Genomic DNA, 17,852 nt, shown 5'->3' with positions numbered 1-17,852 from the left:
GTTTCTTCACATGACACGTGTGTTCTCATCAAGTACATTGATGGCATGTTTCTTCCTGGTTTAAGTTTCATCTCTGCGGTACTTTGTTTATACAGTTTACCTCATACTCACTTCCTTTTTTATAAAAAGGAGGCCTTGAACTGAGACTTCTTCATTTTTGAGTCACTTTCCACTAAGAAAAGTATCTTCTAACAAGCACTTTCAAACTATCTTCTAAACAAGAAAGAATAAAGAAATGATCTCAGGAAGTAAAGAGGTCTTGTTCTCATCTAAATTTGAAGCTATTTTCCTACACTTAACCAATCTGTGTGAGTAAATATAAACCCACAATATACTCACCAAAAATGAAATGATGAATGTCAGTCATGTCCAGGTTGTAAGAACATCATTCATTCATTTACTTATTAAGTGATTATTGACCCACTTTTACGTGCATTGTCCTGGATTCTGGTGTTCAGAAAACAATATGTCTAGAAGACAGTAAACAGTACAAACGTAAGGATAAATTAAAAAGACATGTAAAATTTTGGCTCTACTTTACTACACTGTATAAAAGCAATAGAATGGGACTTATTATCATTATACCTATAAATACAGGGATTATTGTTACAGAATCCACATTTTCAGTTCCCGTTTCAAAAAAAGATCCATTACAAAAATTCCAGTGAAATAAAATGCATTGTCTTAGAATATAAATGAAGGGCAGGCAAAATTCATGGTGAATATAGAATATGTGCAAACAAGTGTTTTTATTCCATTGTTCTTGTTTTCTGGTTTTAAAAAAAAAAATGGTATCAGATATGTCCAATCTTTTCTCCCTGCTCATTCCCTCTTGTACCCCCACCACCCATCCATTTCCATTTATCCTATTTCTTGTTCTTTACCCACTCAGCCCTGGGCTTTATGGAACCATGGGTGAGCTGGGGGTAGGAAACAGGGAACAAAGGTCATCCTGTGAATATATTGTGAATATGAACTAACTGTCTTTTCTTCTGATTGGGTGCAACAATTTGTTGGACAAATAGGAACCATGGACCTTAGGACTTGAGTCTAAGAACAGTCAAAATGGGTGTATGACTTCAAACATAGGACTTATTTTATGACCAGCATCAAGGATCATTCAAAGGAAGAGAGGAATTGATGAGAGTTATGGCCTGCACCAATTACTGGACTGAGATATATTGGATTACAGGTCAGGCAGTGTCTTCAGTAGAGATTCTGGTAAGGATGGATGGGAAACCCTGTTCCTTAATTCTTAGAGGTATCACTAAGTGGTCCGTGGACCCTCTACTCCCCATTTTGACCCTGTTTTGATTCCCTCAGACATTCTAACTCTTATTTATGAATACAAACATTCCATCCATAACTTTACCAATGGCGATAAAATTGATCAAGAAAGTATTTACTTGACATAGCACTATTAAGTCAGTTTAATTCCTGGATGAATTTTCTTATAAGAGCAGTTAAACCACTTCTATATTTTTCCCCTTTAATTTTGATTTTACTGAAACTACTTTTGTTAGTACCTGTCCTTTTTTATGAACGACAGCGCTTTGGTTCACTTACTAATTTTTTTGTCCATATTAAATTTTATGGATTTGTGAGTTTTTTGTTTGTGTGGTAGTATTTCTTATAGATCTGCTTCTTTCCTTGCTACTCCCTTCCCCCCAGTATGAACTCAGGCTGCTAAACTTATTCCTGAACACCTAGAAGATAAACTCCCCTAGCGGCTCCATGGGTCCTTTGTCAATAATGGGCTGCTCCATGTTCTCTGCAGCTGGTTTCTCTGGTGCTGTACAGATGGTGGATGTCAGGAGACCAGTCCAGGGTCCCTTAGTCCCAGGCCACTGCCTGGCTGCTCTGAGGATGTAGGGGATCAGTGTCTCATACCTGGCCTATAATCCATTTGCCGGATACCAGTGTATCATCTCTGATTTAGCAAATCGAGAGAAAATTGTGATATTCCTTCAGATTTTTTTTTTTTTTTAAGATTTTTTTTTTTTAATTTTTTTTTATTTATTCATTTATTTATTTATTTATGGCTGTGTTGGGTCTTCGTTTCTGTGCGAGGGCTTTCTCTAGTTGTGGCAAGTGGGGGGCCACTCTTCATCGCGGTGCGCGGGCCTCTCACTATCGCGGCCTGTCTTGTTGCGGAGCACAGGCTCCAGACGCGCAGGCTCAGTAGTTGTGGCTCACGGGCCCAGTTGCTCCGCGGCATGTGGGATCTTCCCAGACCAGGGCTCGAACCCGTGTCCCCTGCATTGGCAGGCAGACTCTCAACCACTGCGCCACCAGGGAAGCCCTCCTTCAGATATTTCAAGAATCTTTTATTGTCCTCGATTGTTCTATTATATTTTAATTTAATTTTCATAAATACTTTTGATCTTTCTGCTTACCGTTACTAACAGCTTAAAGTGTTAGCAGAACAATAGCCAACAAGAAGTTCCAAGTATCCCTTGGGTCAAATCCTCCAAGATTCAATAGCAAGGGTGAAAAGAGCTGAAGTATCTTGCTTTTTCTGACTGCCATAATTCATCCACTAAAATGTTTTATTACTGACATTGCCACATAAAGTATGTCATTAAATATTTGCATTTTAAACACCACCAATCACTAAAATTTAAGAATTAGGCTGCAGTTTCTTGTAGGTAATCCAACTTAAAATGATAGTGCCTTAGAAATAAATAAATATAGGTTGTGCCAACTCTCGATTTAATTTAACTTTTAATTTTAATTTGAAGGTAGAACTGAAGCAGCAGAAAAGTGAGAAACAAATAAGTAGGTAAACATCTAGTGGTGTGTAAGAAACTTTGTTTAACAATGTTATTTGTGGCTTTGAAGGCCAGAGATGTAGTAAGCTCTAAACCTTTAAGTGTGTGACTCTGAGTTACTGTTAGAATTTAATGTGAATATTTACCCTAAGGTACTGTGAGAAGTCCAGGAGACTCCCAGAGCCTGAGAAGTGCGTAAGGGTAAAGGACACTCCTCTTTAGATGTCCCCCCTTGCATCTGTGCTCTCCTTTCTTTCATATTTCTGTACCATCACCTCTCTGTCAGCCAAACATGAAAACTCTACAGAATAAGTTATTTCTAAAGGCTATTTGATGTAAAATAGATAGCTAGTAGGAAGCAGCCGCATAGCACAGAGAGATCAGCTCGGTGCTTTGTGACCACTTAGAGGGGTGGGATAGGGAGGGTGGGAGGCAGACCCAAGAGGGAGGAGATATGGGGATGTATGTATATGTATAGCTGATTCACTTTGTTATACAGCAGAAACTAACACACCATTGTAAAGCAATTATACTCCAATAAAGATGTTAAAAAATAAAATAAATAAAATAAAGACTATTTGATTTTTAATGGTTCATAGCTAGATCAAAATTTATTTAAGCATACTCCATTTGTCATTAAAATTTTTTTATATGTACCACAATGTGAATAGTCACATACATATATTTTTGTGCAAGTCTGATTATAGAGTAGAATTATGAAGACAAACAGCATAAAGATTTTTGAAGTTCTTAATTCATACAGGTAACTGTCTCCCAGCAAAGCTGTGTCAACATATACTCTACCCACAGTGGATGAGGGTGCCCTTGTATCACCAAACTTCAGCACTGGCCATTTTATCCTTTTAACCTTTGTCAATTTGAAAGGGAAAAAAAACCCAAAACTTGTTTTAATTTGTGTTTCTCTGATTGCTAGTAGGTCTGAACATATTCCATATTTACTGGCAATTTGAATTTCTTCTCTTGTGAATTGCCTCTTCGTGTCTTTTATGGGAGCACTCATATCCTTGTTGTTGCTCTATAGGCCTCTTTTCTCTATTGGGAATATGTATCTTTTGCCATATATGTTGCAAACATTTTTCCCAGGTTGTCATGTTCCCTTTTGTTTTGTATATGGTGGGCTTCTTCTCCCCCATTTTGTGACAATTTCCAAAGCACCTTCACAAATATCAGATTATAAAAAGAGGATGGCTACAAATCTGCAGTTACCCACTGTGGGCTTCTCTCTACTATCTCAATGAAGGAATAAAACCTTAATAAATCGAAAACACAAGAGATTGTTGATACTGTACTAGTGTTTAACATTCCTAAGTTTATATTTCATATTTGAGAGTCGGATTCTGGAAATACTTTATTGTATCTATAATTCTAATTGAAAAAAGTCTTAATTAAATAATCGTATGTTGCGTGCTAGATACAACTTTTTTAAATGAGAGAATCCTTTATTTCAAGGAGCTGCTCTATCAGGAAAGCAAGAGCAACATAGTTTTAAAAAATAATAGTCTTAAAAATGATGGTTTGGGGGCTTCCCTGGTGGCGCAGTGGTTGAGAATCTGCCTGCCAATGCAGGGGACACGGGTTCGAGCCCTGGTCTGGGAGGATCCCACATGCCACGGAGCAACTGGGCCCGTGAGCCACAACTACTGAGCCTGCGCGTCTGGAGCCTGTGCTCCGCAACAAGAGAGGCCACGATGGTGAGAGGCCCGCGCATCGCGATGAAGAGTGGCCCCCGCTTGCCGCAACTAGAGAAAGCCCTCCCACAGAAACGAAGACCCAACACAGCCAAAAATAAATAATTTTTTTAAAAAAATGATGGTTTCGATTTAAAGTCTGTGTAGTTATCTCTTATTATATGAAATATACACTTGTTGTAATACTTTATATGAGCAGTATTTTTTCTATTTTTTCTTGGTTGAAACTACCCCCAATCCCTTCACTATATTCTGTGGAAAGATCTTTTGAGGTCAACAAAAACAATAGCAATGATCAATGACATTTATTAAATGTTTACTATGTGCTATTACACATTGTTGACTTAAAACAAGTAGACTGCCAATTATTTCTCCAGGAAAAAAAAAGTGGGGGGTTGTTATTCAGGATCAGCAAAGAATTGCAATTCAGAGCCTGCAATCATGGCAAGCCACAAGCAAGTCCCCAGCAAAAGTGAAGAGGAGCACTCTTTTATAGAAGGGGAAAGGAAATTGGGAGGGCTATAGTAAACAAAGAGTCCATGGATTTTCATTGGTTGAGTTGTGACAGTGTCTCATTGGTTGAGCTCTTGCCAGGCAAGAAGAGGAGTCTTTCTTCTTCCTATTAGGCTCTTCTATTGTTGTAGGGCACGGGAGCTCCCTACTCTGGTCTCCCAACTCTATTTAATTGAGGTTTCTGTTGATTAATTTTTTACAACATTATTGAATGTTTTATATGGATTATTTTATTCAATCCCCAGCAACTTTCTGAGGGAGTTTCTATTGTTATTCCAATTTTACAGGCAAAGAATATGAGGCATAGAGAAGTCAAGTAATGTGCTTAAAATCACATTGTTAATAAACAGTAAAGCTAAGCTTCAAACCCACAGAGTCTGACTGTAGATTTAATGTAGTCAACCACTGTGCTATACCCCCAGTTACAGACAGTGTGAGAACATTTGTCTGTCAGAGAAGGATCACTTATGAAATAATAATAATAGCAAACACAAATAGAGTAAGTCCCCTACATACGAACCTTCAAGTTGCAAACTTTCAAAAATGCGAACATGCATTTGCATGTCCAATCACGTAAGTTAGTTCACGTGTCTGGCGTTTACTGTCACATGCGTGCATCCTCTACAAGTGGTTGTGCTTTTGTGTACTTTACTGTACAGTACTGTATAGAGTACAGTAGTACAGTATCTTTATTTCAAGCCCAGGATGTCCGGAAAAATCAGCAGTATATAGCCGATTGTGTTAGTTGGGTACCTAGGCTAACTTTGTTTGACTTAGGAACAAAATTGGACTTATGAACGTGCTCTTGGAATGGAACTCATTCGTATGTAGGGGACTTACTGTACAGCCCTTTCTGTGTGCCAGACATTGCTCTAGTCGAGGGTTTCTCACAGGTGGCACTACCAACATTTGGGGCTGGATAATTCTGTGTAGGGGGCTATCCTGTGCATTGTAGGATGTTTAGCAGCAGAGGCCGGTAGCAACCCTCCTCACCCCTGTTTGGACAACAACAACAAAAAATGTCTGCAGACAATCCCAGATGTCTCTGGGGTGGGCCAAATAGCTCCCAGTTGAGAACTACTGTGCTAAAAACTTCACTTACATTAAGTCATTTAATCCTAATAACAACCATATGAAATAGTTACTGTCATTATTTCCATTCTACCCACTTCAGACCAGTTCTATTCTAGATAATCTAATCATCCAGAAAGTGAATTTAAAAGACAATTCATAATTTGGATCAGTCTAATTACCTCTAATTGTATTATTTGCAGATAAACCATCTACTTTGGCAACACAGCAATGCTTGGACTAACACATTTTGTGGGTGGAAATAATCTTTTATTAATGAGGCCCACCTAAGTATAGAGAGGTTTTGGGGAAGCTCCAATGTCCTCATTCATTTTGCAGCTCATTCAACAGATATTTACTGAACACCTACACAGTGTCAGGCAGTGTTCTGAACCCTGGAGATGAAGTGGGAAATGAAGCAAAGTCCTGGCACTCACATTCTGGTGGGAGTGTACATTCCAGTGACAGACAACAATCAAGAAAATAATGACAATAGTTCATTTTCAGATAATGTTAAGTGTTCTGAAAAAAATAAGAGTATGATGTGCTAACAGAGAGTTGGGCAAGGTACACGTTGGCTTAAATAAGGATGTTAAAGAAGACTTTCTATGATTTCTTTTATATGACACCAGGGAAAAGCAGAAGTGCAGAGACAGAAAACAGGCCAGTTGTTGCCAGAGGCTGGAGGTAGAGGGAGGGGTTGACTACAAAGGCACATGAGGGAATTTTTAAGGTGATGGAAATATTATATATCTTGATTATATCTTGATGATGGCGGCGATTATAAAACTGTATGCAAAAACTCTAGAACTGTACACTGAAAAGGGTAGATTTTACTTTATGTAAATTGTAACTCAGTAAACATAATTCTCTCTCTCTCTCCACATAGGCTTTCTACTATTTTAGAAACAAAGACTATTGAGAAAGAGGCTGGGATGTTGTTCCTGAGGCTGGGAGTGTGGGCCAGAACTTGAACTTAATTGGAGAGAAATTCAGAGAAAGCCTCAGGTCAGGCTGACAGGAGACCACAGTGTTGCCCCTGCTTGCCTTGTTACCTTCAGTGGCTGTAGTGAGGCTGCTGCAAAGAACTGAGGTCATGTGGCCACACAGGAGGTCACCTGTTAGCAGCCAGTTCAGCCCGGCCAACCTGGGATGTACACCTGGCCCCTCAGAGAACCAGAAAAGATGCTCAGCGTTGCTCAGACCGCAGGCTGCGGTTCACTGAGCTGCCTTTTCTTTGTTCACCTCCCCTCTGGGGAAGATCTGGTTTGCTCTGCCACAGCTGGGTTTAGAACTCTCAAGACTAAGCAGAGTTCACCCAAGGTCTTCACCCACAGGCTTCCTCACAGGTGTCAGGCCTTCATGTGCCTGGCCCATACATGGCTGCTTTCCCTAACCTGTCCCCACCCCATCACCTGTGGCAGGAAAAGCAGAGTCTGTTTTCACTAACAAAACCCGTTGAACTGAGATAGCAGCCTGTGCAGGAAGGAACCTGTTGGGACCACTTTCCTTAAAAGGAATAAGAGGCAGGCTTGTCTGCCCAGACAGTACAGTCAGACAGGGGAGGCTAGATGGAAAGCCACCCTGGAATGGATTCCTTGGACCACTGCAGTATTTCAGCCTCTGGGAACAAAGTTTTTGGCAACTAATTTGACCTTGAAATATATTATCATGTTAATGACATGTATCAAGAAACAGAAAAGCACAACCGAAACATTCTTCATGATGCTAGAATATAACAACCTTTGACTCTTTAGGAAATAGAGTAAAATCAATCGCTGAGCATCTGAAAGTTTTAGGTCCAATAGGTCCATACTCAGATAAAAAGAAGTGGCTGCAATAGGAGGGCTCTTCTAAATCTAAGCAACACTATTTCTTGATTTTCTTGGGAATGGAGGGGAGGAGAACGAAATGCATTCATAATTTGACATTGAAACGCCCTCTTGTTGCAGCAAGTTCTTTATATCTGAGACTGGACCTATTGCACCTAATACTTTCAGATGCTGAGCGATTGATTTTACTCTATTTCCTAAAGAGTCAAAGGTTGTTATATTCTAGCATCATGAAGAATGTTCTGATTGTGCTTCTCCGTCTCTTGATACATGTAATCTATAAGTAATACTATGTCTTGACTTTCTTAGGGACTGGGGAAGGAGAAAGAAATGTTTGTTTTCTTCCCTGTCTTGCTGAGACCATTGACTCTGAGACTGTCTTTGAATGTGTACAGAACATGCCACCTTCTAGTCACCCACTGTTTTTGTATCTGAGGGTCAGCTGCTTATCACTCAACCAGAAACTTTCCTCAAGAATTCTGTGCTAAGTATAGATACTGAATATAGAATGCAGGTGTGAACAAAGAGGGATTTGTGCTTTTAAAAAAAAGATGAGCAAAATGGAGGAGGAAGAGGAAGCATAATGATTGATAAGAACTTTTCAGTTTACATATCTGTCTGAATCATCTTTGTTTAATACTCTTCCCCATAACAAGTAGCATGGTGTCTTCTGTGCTGTAAGCCTCTTCATCACATCTGGTAAATGTTGCTGCATGAATATTCTAAGAGCAAACCATCAGCACAGTGCCAAACCTAAATGCTTAACCCTGCATAGTGGTTATCTACTTGTTCTCTGAGACCATTGAGATGGAAGCTAGAGGAGTGGTTCCTGTCTGTTAGGCAGTGGACCCGGAAGTAATATATCAAATACGAAGATACATCGAGGAACATTTTTTAAAAAGCAAAACAAGTATATTGAGACGCTGGAAGAATTTTTTTTAATGCATGAAAATAAATACAAGTACTTTGTGTTCATTCTCTTGCCTTATAAGTTAATAGGATCCTAAATTAAGGACCTTCTAAAGTTTTATGAAACTGGTAGTGTAACACTATAAATTAGAGGAAAGTTTCCATTCATATATGTTATAATGCTAAGGGGTAGAAATGGCCATACCCTAATAAGTTGCTATTTCTCAAGGCTTCATAGGCAAGGGGTTTTTTTCATTCATTCATTCATTCAACAAATATTTATGAGTGCCTGCCATCATTGACTTCTCAGCTTGTCAGGGAGGCAGACAAGTAAATCAATGTTCATAGCCCATTAAGTACCTGTGACGATAGAGGAGTATGCAGGATATTATGGGAACACAGAGAAGGAACAGGGTCAGCCTGGAAGATTCAGGATAAAGATTGCCAGATGAGATGCCCCTTGAGTTGAATCTTGAGGAACTCACGCAAGCAGAGATTGGAAAGGCAGCACATTCCAGATAGAGGAAACATATGTAGAAGTATAATTATAGAAGAAATGATACATTCTGGACACTGCAAATCATTCAGAATGGGCACAGGCCTGGAGAGGTAAGAAAGGGGTAAGGTTATAAAGGATCTTACAACCATGCTAAGATGTTTGAACTTTACCCTGAAGGCAATGGAGTCACTAAAGCTTGTTAAGCAGGGTCCTGGGGGATGAACAGAATTAGGTTTGTGTTTTAGCAAGGTTAGGGAGACTGGCAGGAAGTGTTTAAATTTGTTTTACAAAAACCTTTTTTTCCGGTTAGAACACGGCCTGATTATAAAAGGCCTACTTACAAATGAGTGAATGGAAATATATGCATGAGAGAATGCACATTCTTTCCCAATGTCCCCAGCAGGTTTGGCGGGTGGGGAGGCTTGGGTTTTTTTGTGGTTGTCGTTTACTTTTCTTAATTTTTGGTAAAAAGTTGGCTTTATTTGTTACTTTTTCACCTTATCTCAGTTATGCCATTTTGGCGACCACAGTGGCAATCCCCCGGAAGCTGGGGCTGGTACCCACCCACCATGATCATTAACCACAGAGCGTGAACCTGAGCCTAGCAGGCCCCACTGAATGGTTACAAGCTTCAGGCAGGGCTGCAGGGTGCCCCCCACGAGGCCCAGTGCCCTCCGACTCACAGCCCCTGAGCCTGAGGACTACTACCCTGCCTGCCAGGGGCCACAGTGCTCCCATGGGAGGGGGGTTGCTGAGCAGACCGTGTGTTGGGGGAGATGCCAGATCTCTGCTCAGGACCAGGTCTGATATGGCCATCTGTGATATGACAAGGGACCATGGAGCATTGTGAAGACACAATGACACACAATGACAAGGGACCATGGAGCATTGTGAAGACCACAGCATGGAGCACTGTGATGACAGGAGTCATGGGGCATTGTGATGACAGGTGGCATGGGACACTGTGATGAGAGTGGGCATGGAGCATTGTGATGACAGGTGTCATGGAGCATTTTGATGAAAGGGGTCATGGAGCATTGTGGTGACAGGGGGCATGGACCATTGTGATGAAAGGAGTAATGGAGCATTGTGATGACAAGGGTCACAGATCATTGTGACTACAGGGATCATGGAGCATTGTGATGACAAGGGTCATGGAGCATTGTGATGAGAAGGGCCATGGAGCATTGTGATGACAGGGGTCATGGGGCATTGTGATGACAGGGGTCATGGAGCATTGTAATGACAAGGCCATGGAGCATTGTGATGACAGGGGTCATGGGGCATTGTGATGACAGGGGTCATGGAGCATTGTAATGACAAGGCCATGGAGCATTGTGATGAAAGGGGTGATGGAACATTGTGATGACAAGGACCATGAAGCATTGTGATGACAAGTGCATGGAGCATTGTGATGACAAGGGTCATGGAGCACTGTGATGACAAGGGCATGGAGCATTGTGATGACAGGGGTCATGGGGCCTTGTGATGTGAAGGTTCATGGAGCATTGTGATGACTGGTGCCATGGAGCTTTGTGATGAGAAGGGCCATGGAGAATTGTGATGACAGGGGTCATGGAGAATTGTGATGAAAGGGGTCATGGGGCACTGTGATTACAGGGATCATGGAGAATTGTGATGAAAAGCACCATGGAGCATTGTCATGACAATGGTCATGGAGCATTGTGATGACAAGTTCATGGAGCACTGTGATGGCAAGGGCATGGAGCATTTTGATGAAAGGGGTCATGGAGCATTGTGATGACAAGGAAATGGAGCATTGTGATGAAAAGGGCCATGAAGCATTGTGATGAAAGTGGACATGGAGCATTGTGATGACAGGGGTCATGGAGCATTGTTATGACAGGGGCCATGGAGCGTTGTGATGAAACGGGTCATGGGGCATTGTGATGACAAGGGCGTGGAGTATTGTGATGACAAAAGCCATGGAGCCAATGTGATATGGTGGTATGTCCTGGACTGTGGGAGGACAGACCTGTTGGGCACATCCTGGTTCTGCCGCTGACTTGCTGGGCAGCTTTAGACAAGTCACTTCTTGTCCCTCTGTCAGTCTGTTTCCTGATAGGCACTGCCAGTGATGTCTCTTAGGAGCCCCTCATGACTCAGACAGGTGCCAAGTTTGCCACCTCTGCTGAATTATGACCATGGATTTGTGCTTTGAAGGCCACTGTGTGTCTGTTGCTGAGCATCTCTCGCCATAGGGCTGCCCTTGCCCCTGGTGTTCCCTTCTTAGAACTGGGGCGCCCTCCAGCAAGAAACCCTCAGGCAGTCAGTGTCTGACTCTGTTGTCTCTGCTGCCCAGCACTGCCAGGCCCCTGTCCCAAGAGGGGAGTCCTTAAACATTCTAATTCCTAAGATCTAGGTCACCTGTTATTGTAAACAGAACTTATTTTAGACACAATTGTGAGTCTTTCTATTGTAGGGTAGTTCTTATGTGAATGCTCTGGGGATGGAAAGGAGTAACATGACAGTGGGCTTATAATGACCTTTCCTCCATAAAGAGAGTCCCACCTGAAGAAGGGGCTCTCACATTGGGTCAGTCCCCAAAGTCCTGGCACTGGACTGGGACTATACCATAGCCCTCTGACCAGAAGTAAGAATTGAACAGGTGCACAAGTCCAATAGTTGTGACTGGGACAAGCCTGATGGCTCTCATGTGAAAGACAGAAAAAATGACCCTACCATGTGGAGAAAGAAAGGAAGTCAAGAGGGAAGGAAACTAGGTAGATTGCCTGCAAATTTATACCTGCCCTTTGGGGATGGAAATTTGATCCTGGAAGAATGGAAACTGGAGAAGAGCAGCTGAACGAATGAATGGAGTTATGGGTGTTGCTTATATTTTCCATAATAATTTCCTTTTTATTTTCCTTTAGAATTTAGTAAAGTTCATTTTGAAAATTCTAGATTGGCTTGGCTGTGGTAAAGAAAGCCAAGGAAACCTTTAATTTAATTTAATTTAATTTAATTTGGTATTTGAACCAAGTTAAAAAGGGAAATGAATTACCCTGGGGAACCAAGAGAAACCAGAGTGAGAATCTGAAGTGAACTTCAAGGGGACACATTTTGGGTTGGGTTTCTTGGCCATCTATCTCTCCCAACCTGGAGATTCTCCTTCCAGGGGTATGATCTGCTCAGACCTTTTAAAGCTCTGTATTGTCATAGGAAACTGTTTCATGTCAAAACATGGATAGCTGCAATACTGTTAAAAGTAATCCTAAAGTCTCTAAAAAGATTCCCATTCCTGGGATTTTGAACATGGATACTGTATATAATGATATTTAAGCCTTTAATTCTCCCCACTCACACAACTGGTAATCAGAGCAGAAAATGAAAAGTCAAACCACTTCTTTACTAAGGGCATCTATACACTAGGATTAAGTTCTGTTTGCTATCTATCAGTGCTACATTTTAACCAGATTAAAACATTAATTGTTGGGCTTCCCTGGTGGTGCAGTGGTTGAGAATCTGCCTGCCAATGCAGGGGACACGGGTTCGAGCCCTGGTCTGGGAAGATCCCACATGCCACGGAGCAACTAGGCCCGTGAGCCACAACTACTGAGCCTGCGCGTCTGGAGCCTGTGCTCCGCAACAAGAGAGGCCACGATAGTGAGAGGCCCGCGCACCGCGATGAAGAGTGGCCCCCGCTTGCCGCAACTAGAGAAAGCCCTCGCACAGAAATGAAGACCCAACATAGCAACCAATCAATCAATCAGTGAAAAATAAATAAATCTTAAAAGCAGAAACCTACCATTTAAAAAAAAAAAAAAAAAAACTACCAGATTTTATAAAAAAAAAAAAAAAAACATTAATTGTTAACCTCACTATCATGATTATTACCAACTAAAATCATCTGAGCATTCACAAAGGACATTGTATTGGCACCATTTATCAAGTTATCAGTAGAGTAATCACATTTTAGGTTCAATTATTCCACTTCTGATTACTGTTATATTGTTTCATCTCAGGGAAAAATATTAAGACTGACAACATTTATTGATCTATCATTATTCTCTGATTCTATGGATCCATTTTGGGCCAAGTTGTAAGATCTTAGCATAAATTCTTAGCTGGGAATGCTTCTTCAATTCCTGTTTCTTAGTGTATTGCCAGAATAAGAGATTAAAACCTGCCATTTTCAAATTCTAATTTTAAATAGGGTAAAACCAGGCTGTATTTTAGACCTTATAAATATGTCTAAGTCATATGACTCACTTATAAGATAAATTTCATGAAAGCCCTTTGGCCATTACAAAAAGGGATACAAGCTATCTTTCCTATGTGAAGCCATTCATTCATTTAAAACATATATATACATATATTTGCTGAGTATCTACTATGTGACAGACAACAGTAAGTAATAAGACACTGGATATGTAACAGTGAACTAAACAGACAGGATTCTGCTCTCATGGAGCTTACATTCTCATGGGAGTAGAGAAACAAATATATGTCAGGTGGTGCTAAGTGTTGAGAAAAAGGAGATGGGGTGGGGTGGTGGTTTGCAGGTTTACATAACATAGTCAGGAAAGGTGACATGAAAAAAAAAGGGAGACAGTCACGTGTATCGCTAACAGCCTTCCAAACAGACAGACATGCAAAGGCTTCACTGGCAAATTCTTGGTTGGTTGGCAGGAGTGAAAGGAGTCCACTGTGTGGAACAGCCTGAGAGCAAGCATGGTGTGAGCTGAGGCCAACAGCAGGATGCCAGATCATGAGGGATGTTTTATTTGATTTGCTTTCACTGGGGTGGAGGAGCAAATAAACTGAAAACAGATTAGTAAGTCAGAGAATAGATTTCAGAACCGAACAAACAATATACTTAGCATGGGGGAAAAAAAAAAGAGAGAGAGAGAGAGGGAATTCCTATTTCTTTTTTACTGCAGCTGTAATCTGATTTGATTGTAATGCTTTTTTAGCCTTTCTCACTATAAACCCAAATGAAAAAGACTGAATTAAATTTCCAAAACTGAACAAATAACTATGAGAGGAAACAAAACTATGAGAAGAATGTCATTTGCTGTCAATGTGCACAAATGTTAACACTGAAAAATCAAATGAGAGCTTAAAATTAGTACCAAATTCTATAAATTCAGGCTGTGGGTCTACACAGTTATCTTGTGTTAAGTACACAAGACAATGCTATAGAAGTAATTTTTATCTATGCATGGTAGGTGTGATTGCAAAGAGGGAGTGGGGCGTCTCTTCCAGGTGGCTCTGATAAAAGATGTATCCTGAGCTTTGCGGTTGGAGCCCTCAGTGGTAGATTTTGTGAAGTATCTCTTCCTGATTGTAACAGTTTAAAATCAGGTCATCCACTTTGAACTAGCATATCAATGCTTCATTGTTTTACATTACTTTGCTTTTTCTAACCACTTCCCCAAGAGGGAGTGTACAAAATAGATCCCTAAATAGATCTCCCAGGCACCCCAGACTGTTGCCACAATTTGGCTATGTTGTTTTGCTTATGACTTGACCCATCAGTCTTCTGGACCATTTGCTTCCATTGGGTTTTCATTATGGACACGTACTGAAGACCTCCTTAGTAAGTCATTTTGGGAGGACTGACCACATGCAGCCGTCACCGATGGGATAGATAGAGACGGCTCAGAGTACACTGACTCTGCAAATAATGAACATATGCATTACATTGAGAACAAAAAGCAGGTTGGCATTTCCTTTACACATCAGTCTGAGACAAACTAAGGAAACCCCTTCCCTCCCTTATCCACCGTGAGCTCCGTGGGGCAGGGACCTTAACTGTTTTGCTTAAGACTTAGTGAGTTAACATACATAAAGCGCTTTAGATTTGTGTTTGCCATATAGGCGCTGAATAAACTAGTCATTGACATTCTCAGCATCTATCATATATATACATTAACATACATAGGCTAGAGAAATGGATAAGGAACCAACTTTTGAGGAATTCTTATTATCCCACCATTGGAAACCAATGATTATGGCCACAGAGTTGAGGATCATAACTGCTATGTCACAATACCCACAAACTCACTACCTGGAGCACAATAATTATCCGAGTGTTGCGAGGGGACGGGTTGCAGGGGCTGGAGAAGAGAGGCAACTCTTGGTGAGTTCCCCCAAAGCTCTAGGACAATACAGTCCTGTTCTCCAAGGAATCAAAAAAACACAGGCCAGCTCTCCGATCGGCTTCCAGCCCTGCAGAGGGACCTCTTCCTAAACTTCCACCCCCAGGAATTCCCCCTTATCCCAGTTTCAAGGGGCGGGGAACAACCAGAATCTTTGTCAGGTCCTCCGCGCCCCGCCCCCTCCGCCCAGAGCCCCACCCAGCCTGACGTACCCCTCCCCCACAAGCTCCCCTCCCCGCAGCCTGCGCCCTTGCCTCCCCTCTACTCCCCGCCCCTCCCCCTTCTCCTCTCCCTCCCCGGGCCCAGGCCGTCGGCGCGCACCACTCCGGGGGCAAGGGAAACCGCCAACCGGGTGACGGCGGCGGTCTCTCGGGGCGAGGGGGCCAGTGAAGAGGGGGCGGAGCCTGGCTGGAGGGGGCGGGGCCTGGCTGGAGGGGGCGGGGCGGGCAGCCGCTCACGCCGCGCCCGGACTGACGGGCGAGCCGGCCCCCGACCCCCACCCGCCGGCTCGCTCGCCCCCCCTTCGGGGCTGCCAGACGAATTTCTCTCCCCACTGGCCTGGTGCGGCCTGACGGAGGCGGAGTGGCTCGCTCCGGGCCGGCCGGCGCCGGGGGTGAGGCTGCCGGGAAGGAGCTGGGGGCGCTCGAGGGGCCGAGCATCCCTCTCCTCGGCCCGCCGGCCCCCGTCCCCCGCCTTCCCTCCTCCTCCCGCCTGGCCGCCCCGCCCCGCCGTGACCCCCGGGCGCCTCCAGAGCCCGACGCGGTAAGTGCGACTTCCTCTTCGGCGTCGGGGATGGGGCCGCAGCGGGCCGGCCGCGCGCCGAGGCCCGCTCCCGTCTCCGCGCGAGCCTCCCGCCCCCGCGCGAGCCTCCCGCCCGGCCGCGGCGGCCAGACTCCGGCCGGGCCCTCGGGGAGGCGGCCCCGGGGCGTCTCGGTCCGGAGGGGTGGGCCAGGCGGGGACTTCCCCGAGCCGCGCCCGGAGCTCGAACCCCGGCCCGGTCTCCCGCCGCGCAGCAGAGAGTCCGGAGCTGCGTCTGGGCCGCCCTCGAGTTGTGCAAAGTTCTGGACGCGGCGTTTGTGGCAGGCCGACTGCGGCGTGGGCTGCTGTCCAGAATCAGTGCTTCCTCCCCGTACTCTTCTACCAGTAAAACAAAGTGGAAACCTTATTTCCACTTTTTTTTTCCCATTGTTACCCGCAGGCGATCATAATCTAAGTTTTTAAGTATATAATTGCCTCATCCCCGGAGTGTGGAGAATCAGAAAGAGACTTTATTTCAATAAAAACCGGCGTGTCTGGTTGAAACTTTTTCATTTAGGCGTTTCAGTGCATACGCAGGGATCAAAAGCTGACGAAGAAAGTTTACTGAATCAAAGAGTAAAGCATTTCTGACGTCTTTATTATCATTCCGTTTTTAAAAAAATTTTTGAGTAATTGATAGATTCATAAAATTCAAACGGTACAAAAGAGATACACAAAGTCTCTCGCCCAACCCACCAATATTACCAGTTTCTTGTGCATCTTTCCAGGGATCACGTATATGCTAATGTCCTTGCTTTCTTTAAAAAAAAATAATAAAATGTAACTGTTGTGTGTTAAGTGCCTAGCAGTTACTGGTACCCAATAAATGGTAGTTGTCCTTACGTTTAGAAAAGAGTTTAATAAGTCTTTTTGGTATTAGACCGCTGAAAACCCAGTAGTAACTTTTCTTCTGGTTTAAGCGTGGCGAATTTGATTATATTGTGAATGTGTATGTTCTATTGGCTTGTCATAACTATGTGGATACTTTTACACAAAGGTGACACTGATATTTTGGGGTAATGGGACAGGTAGGGAGGTATCAATATGAAATTGTAAGAAAATAGGACTTAGTATATACAATAGATAGTTTCAAAAATGATTTGAAGCAACTTAGTGTCCATATGGTATTGTAGGGTAAAACAAAACTAAATGAGAAAAACTGAGGCAGAGCAGGGGAAAAAAAGACTACAAAGTCAAGGGTAAGATAATACCAAGTGCATAAGATCCCGTACTAGAGGTGAGTCACAGTTTTGGCTCTGGGCTTCCCTAGCAGCCAGGCGGAAAAAAGAGAGAGAGAGTGGAATAAAATAAGTTTCAGTGTGTTTCTAATTCCAAGATAAAAACAAACCAGTTCTCCTGCATAAGCACGACATTTTCTAGTAATGAGGCCTGAGAGGAACATTTTCTCATGGGCCCTAATAAAAAGGAAGATTGTTGTGATGCAGTTGACAACAGCTTTAAAATATCCCTACAGAAACTGATGAATTTTGGATAACCGTGTTCTTCAGTATAGGACAATGGTAAGACTCTAAAGGTGAGTTCTCTGAAGGCTTAACTTGATCCATTCATAAAGTTTAGAATTACCTAGGACAGTATTTCCCAAACTGTGTTCTTAGGCATCAGAA

General features: G+C 42.7%; 1 protein-coding gene across 2 annotated transcripts in view; it reads left to right on the top strand.

Annotated features, from left to right (window-relative positions):
* The first annotated feature begins 15,867 nt into the window (after positions 1 to 15,867).
* The window catches only part of KLHL5 (kelch like family member 5), an 88,717-nt gene continuing 86,732 nt past the window's right edge, over positions 15,868 to 17,852 (top strand). The window contains exon 1 of one of the 2 annotated variants that reach the window (XM_059924143.1): positions 15,868 to 16,191. The gene's annotated coding sequence lies outside the window, so the exon portion shown is untranslated. Of the gene's footprint in view, positions 16,192 to 17,700; positions 17,762 to 17,852 lie in introns of those variants that run through there. The other variant, XM_059924142.1, reaches the window with a different exon arrangement.

This window comes from Balaenoptera ricei, chromosome 5, assembly GCF_028023285.1.
Source record: "Balaenoptera ricei isolate mBalRic1 chromosome 5, mBalRic1.hap2, whole genome shotgun sequence".
NCBI lineage: Eukaryota > Metazoa > Chordata > Mammalia > Artiodactyla > Balaenopteridae > Balaenoptera > Balaenoptera ricei.
Note: the sequence above shows the minus strand (reverse complement) of the source record. Positions and strands in the feature narration are given on the sequence as shown.